We start from the raw sequence: 6,141 nt of genomic DNA, 5'->3' as shown, positions 1-6,141 counted from the left end.
TCTCTCCCCACAGGTCATGGAGTCTTGCCTGGCAATCCTCACACTAAACCGAATTATTTGCAGCTGAGTGACAACATATCTTTTGGGAACTCAGCCAATCGTCACTTAATGTCTCCAAGTGTTGGATAATTTACCACATCCTTTGCTAATCTGTTCCAATGTTACCCGCCCTATTAAGAAGCCGCATCTCACTTCCAGCTTGAATTCATCTAACTGCAAGCTTCCAGACGCTGGAATTTGTTAGGCTTTGGTCTGCTAGGTTAAAAAGCCATCTCATTGCAGGGTTATATGAAAGCAGAAAACGAAGACATGTTACTAGGGGGAGCATAATCTATGATAAAGCTTCCACACAACATATTGAATTAAAGGGGTAAGAAAATCTGCAATTTATGGATGGAGAGATGCATAGATGACTAGGCTAATGGATCTTCCTGCAAGCCATTCATTTGTCCAGAGTTCAAAGCCTTTGCCTTTTATTTATTGACTGCATATAATAATTTTTGATTATTCATTAAATTTATTTATTAAATAAACCGCCCTTCATCCAAAGATAACACGGCAGTTTACAATATAAAAACACAAAATACATACCACAGTAGCAAACAAAACCGATAGTTTTAAAAGATATAAATTGTTTAATTAGACAAAGGCCTGGGAGAAGAGGAATATTTTTGCCTGGTGCCAAAAGATATGCAGCGAAGGTGCCAGGCGAACCTCCTTGGGGAGAGCATTGAACAAGTGGGGGGCCACAGCAGAAAAGACCTCCAGGCCTCTCACAGGGAAGGCACACGAAGAAGGTCCTTGGCTGTTGACTGTAGTGTCTGGGTTGGTTCATATGGAGAGAAGCAGTCTTTGAGGTATTGCAGTCCTGAGCCATTTAAAGCTTTATAGGTCAAAACCAGCACTTTGAATTTGGCTCAGAAACTAATTGGCAGCCAGTGCAGTCAAGCCAGGATTGGCGTTACATGATCACACCATCTTGCCTGGTGACCTGGCCACTGAATTCTGCCCAAGCTGAAGTTTCCAAATCATCTTCAGAAGTAGCCCTACATATAGCATGTTGCAGTAATCTAACCTAGAGGTTACCAGAGCACAGAAGACAGACGTTTGGCTATCCCTGTTCAGACAGAGGTGCAGCTGGGCCACCAGCAGAAACTGATGGAAGGCACTCTGTGCCACCAAGGGCACCTGAGCCTCAAGCGACAGCACTGGGTCCAGAAGAAGCCCCAAGCTGTGGGTCCGCACTTTCAGAGAAATAACCCCATCAAGAGCAGGCAACCTCCCATCCATCTGGTCTCGGAAACCACCCCATAACAGTGCCTCAGTCTTATCTGGACTGAGTTTCAGTTTGTTGGCTCTCATCCAGTCCATTACTGAAGCAAGACTATGGTCTGGCACATCCACTGCCTCACCTGCAGATGTAAAGGTGAAGCAGAGCTGTGTGTCATAGGCATATTGCTGACAGTGTACTCCAAAACTCCAGATAACCCCACTCAGCAGTTTCATGTAGATGTTAACCAGCATAGGGGATAAGATTGAACCTTGAGGAACCTCACATGGAAGGCTCCACAGAGCCTAAGTATCACCCTCAGGAAGTAGGACTGGCTGGATCTGAAGGTAATTGGAGTTCAGCAACATCCAGAGAGCCACAAGTTCCCCAGTCCTAACCAGCATGACTAATGGTCAGTAATGGTGGGAGTGGGAGTCCAGTAACATCTAGAGGGCCACAGATTCCCATCCCTGCTTTCTGAGATCCTTTCCACTGAATATGCGACTTGGGACCCTTTGCATCGAAAGCATGTGCTGAGCCAATGACCTATGGCCTTATTCCCATGCTTAACAACACCATTAAGCTAAGCAGCAGGAGCAAGATTTTAATCTGTGTTGATCAAAGTATCCAGCAGATATATGTAGAGAATCATCAGCACTGAATAATGTGTTGTGCTGTTTATAATAGACCACATTTGCATCCGTTTACACTACTACACTGTTGGCTACATAGTGAGCTTCTCTGATCCAAAATTAGGCATGCAAATCTATCCAATATGAAGTTGCCCACTTGACCTCATGGTGCAGGAGTTTGTAGTGCCCTCCCTACTGGACTGCAACTGACCATTGTCCATTTTGGCTGGGCTGATGGGAGCTGGAGTTCAGCCACATGTGATTGGCACCACATCAGCTGTCATTGAGTAATGAGCTGCAAAATGTCAACACTTCCATGTCCATACAAATCATTGATTAAAAGTTTCAATAGTATTCCCCCCCAAGCGAACAAGGACCTCATATGCTCTCCCCTTTTACAGTTCTTCTTGAGGTGCTGTTCATTATTTTTGTGATAGTTTCCCACCTAGAGGAAAGATATTTCCCTTGCCCTCTTGTCACTTTCTGTTTCATTTTATTATTTGATGGGGTTTTGTTGTTGCTGCTGTTTCTTTCTCCCTTGCCCGCTTGTTTTTCTGGCTTCATGAGCTGATCTTTGTGTCTTTGATATACACATGTTCCAAGAACAGTCCAAGGAAGCCTTTTGATAAAGTTACTGGCTTCCTTGGGACGAAACCCAAAACAGAAGTTCTAATCTGAAGCAACATCTGGGGCCAGGTTTAGCCTGCAACTGCTGATTCAGATGTATTCTGGAATATATCTCAGAGAAAAACATATGGGGCAGAAATACACCTTTAAGGCTGGTGGACTTATGCACCTTAGCAGGTGGAGTCTTGAGGCAGGGACCTGTCCACTTGTCAATGGTGCTGAAAGCAACATGCTTTGGGCACAGGATAGCTAAGGGGGCTTACTGAGACACTTTCATCTACTCCTATAGCTTCTGGAGTAGCCAAATTGTTTGTAAAAACAAGGAGGTAGGTGTCCATTGTTTTCAGATGGAACCTGGATTGTTCTCCAACTTCAAAGCACCCCCTGTAATTGATGGAGACTGTTGCCATGGTCCAGGCATGGAGCTCAAGCCACTTCCAGACTTGCTATTCTGTGGGCGGGATTCCGTCACAAGCTGGCAAATCCAAATTGCATAATTAAAGTGGATTTGGCACTGTTGTACAGCAGACCCATTTCCGCACACACAAATGAACTTTTTGTAGTAAGGAAAAGTCCTGGAAAGTGTGGGGTGACTGTTGCTTGACACAGTGTTGCATAACCTCCCTGCAAACAAATTGGAATGAATGCTCCATAAAGAGCAGGTTTCTAATTATCATCATCATCATCATCATGATCATTATTTATTTGTACCCCACCCATCTGGCTGGGTTTCCCCAGCCACTCTGGGCGGCTTCCACAAAGACCAAAAATGCACTAAAATGTCACACATTAAAAACTTCCCTGAACAGGGCTGCCTTAAGATGTCTTCTGAATGTCAGGTAGTTGTTTATCGCTTTGACATCTGATGGGAGGGCGTTCCACAGGGCGGGCGCCACTACCGAGAAGGTCCTCTGCCTGGTTCCCTGTAGCTTTGCTACTCGCAATGAGGGAACCGCCAGAAGGCCCTCGAAGCTGGACCTCAGTGTCCGGGCAGGACGATAGGGGTGGAGATGCTCCTTCAGATATACTGGAACGAGGCCGTTTAGTTCCATGCAAACTTTGTGCAGATGAATCAGGATGAATGTTAAAAACGTCACCTGTAGTCAACCTGAGTCTGGCTCTGCTGTACGTCCAGCTGAGGGGCTAGACCAGGTTCCTGATGCTGGGATTGGGAATGGTGGTTGGGTCAGGAGCCTGCAAAACCCAAGCCTGAACACTTGCAGGCAGCTTCCCCCTGAGCTCAGTTCACCTGCCTGCACCACCATACCTGCACCACCGTTGCAGGGAGCTAGAAGACTACAGAAAGAGAAGCGGCTTGCCTTTAGGCTAGGGGGCTGGCTCTTTAAAGATTCACATTCTTCAGGCAGGCTGAAGCATGGAGCCAGGACTGACACAAGGCAGTTTGCTGCCCTTCTATGACACTCAAAAATCAGCTGCTCATGCTACCTAATGGTAGAGTTGGTACGTGGATGGAGCATAACATGGGTAGACTGGATGGGAGGACTCACCAGGCCTCAGTCCACCTCCAGCCTTCTCTGGGGGAAGTTGCTCCCTTGTAGCTTTCCATGGTGCCCCATGGCCTTGTGGTCTCTGCTGCAGATGGGTCATCACAGCTGTCAACTGCCACTGCCTTTGTGGGCAGGAGCTCAAGAGCTTTGCATGCGCCACAGCCTTGTTATATAAACCTCAGCAGCAGGCGCTCAAAAGCCAGGGTGCTGCGCCCAAAAATCAAAGCTCTCTGGTTCAGCTGTTTCCTGCCTGCTTTCAATCAGGCTATTTACCTTGCTAATCCCCACACAGCCTAAGCAAAGCACGGAGGGATGCCTGCAGGGCTGGTTCCCTCTTGAGCCAAATGAGCTGTGGTTTTTGAGGTGCATCAAGAGCTCAAACCCCAAAATAGCGGGGAGCTAAAAAATCTCCAAGTGTTTCATTATGGGATGGGAGAGGCGGCTTTGAATTCAAGCGGGTGGACTCATGCAGGTGGTTCACTCCTGTTTTGAGCTGGCCTTCAACCCAGGCAACTTGACCTCTCTGCTTTCCTCAGAAAGCTAGTATTTTTTGGAAGTGTCAAAGCAGGGTTACTCAGAGGAGGACTGGAGAGATTCCCCAGTCACATCTGGCATTTCATACTGACTGGTTCACACACGTCTCATCTTCATTCAGCAACTGCAACATTAAGCAGAGGCTCGCATATGTGAATGGGCCTTCAAAGACCTAACACCACAGGCAGAACTTTCACGTCACTTCACATGACCTTGAACAAAAGGTGCTTTTTCCATGGAATCGTTTCATTCAGTCAGCTACCACGCATCATCATGTGCTTCAAAAGCAAGTGATGTACATTGGAGTGAGGAACCTATGGCCCTTCAGATGTTGTTGGACTACCCTCAACTCTAGCCAGTATGGTCAATGATCAGGAATGATGGGAGTTGTAGTCCAGCAACACCTGAGGGGACACAGACACCCCTCCCCAATATACATACATGTGCAGAAGATGAAGATTCTCCCTTCAGGTGATCAGTCTGGATAGTGGGAAGCAGGTGTCATCGGATGGAGAGGCTGAAATCTCTCTGCGCAACCCAGCACTATGATGAAGAGGAACATTACCCCCTCTCCCTGGTCACCAACTCAGCTGAATATGACCCGTGGGCCTTCGATTAGCAATCCCAGCTTTAAAACAAATTGAAATAGACAAGAGAACTGGTTACAGATTTCCAGCTTTTGTCCACATACAAGCTCAATGAGAGATAAAGTTGCCAGATCAAAAATTCAAACATGAGGAGTCCTATTCAATCTGGGGACCTTTCTAGACAATGTGGAGTTGGGGGAGGGGGCAGGGACGGGCAAGTCTGTCACTTTTGTTTTCCCCCAGCTTCTCATTCTTCCATGTTCAAGTTCAGTTCTACAGATTTCTATATCCGTTTGTGTTTTCCCCCCTTTAAAAATCCCTCATGAAAATTCATCAGCATTTTAATGCGAATTTTTCAAAATATACACATAATTTTATCTGATTTGCTTAACATACACATTTTTGCAAAACAACTTCAGTCATATACAGTGGTACCTCGGGTTACATACACTTCAGGTTACATTCGCTTCAGGTTACAGACTCCGCTAACCCAGAAATAGTGCTTCAGGTTAAGAACTTTGCTTCAGGATGAGAACAGAAATCATGCTCTGGCAGCGCAGCAGCAGCAGGAGGCCCCATTAGCTAAAGTGGTGCTTCAGGTTAAGAACAGTTTCAGGTTAAGAACGGACCTCCAGGATGAATTAAGTACATAACCAGAGGTACCACTGTAGTTCATTTTTTGTTATTTTTACTAATATATGCATTTCTCTGAACACTTTTGTTTACATGACTTGGCTGGAGAGCTGCATTGCAAAATTTTATTTGTGTATTATTTCAGAAAGTGCAAATTAGGTAGGTTCACCTTTGAGTGTGAACTGAATCTACATGATTCCCTATCCCTAGGGCAGACCTACCACAAGCTTTGCTGCTAGTATTAAGCTAGCCCTGATTCAGCACCAATAGTGTGATGTCCCACTGCCATGTTAAGAGAGGGAAAGATTTGAAAGTGGGAGTTACCAGATGATGTTCATGATAAGCATCAA

This window comes from Podarcis cretensis (assembly GCF_951804945.1).
Source record: "Podarcis cretensis genome assembly, chromosome: 2".
Lineage (NCBI taxonomy): Eukaryota > Metazoa > Chordata > Lepidosauria > Squamata > Lacertidae > Podarcis > Podarcis cretensis.
This window is presented reverse-complemented; position numbering follows the sequence as displayed.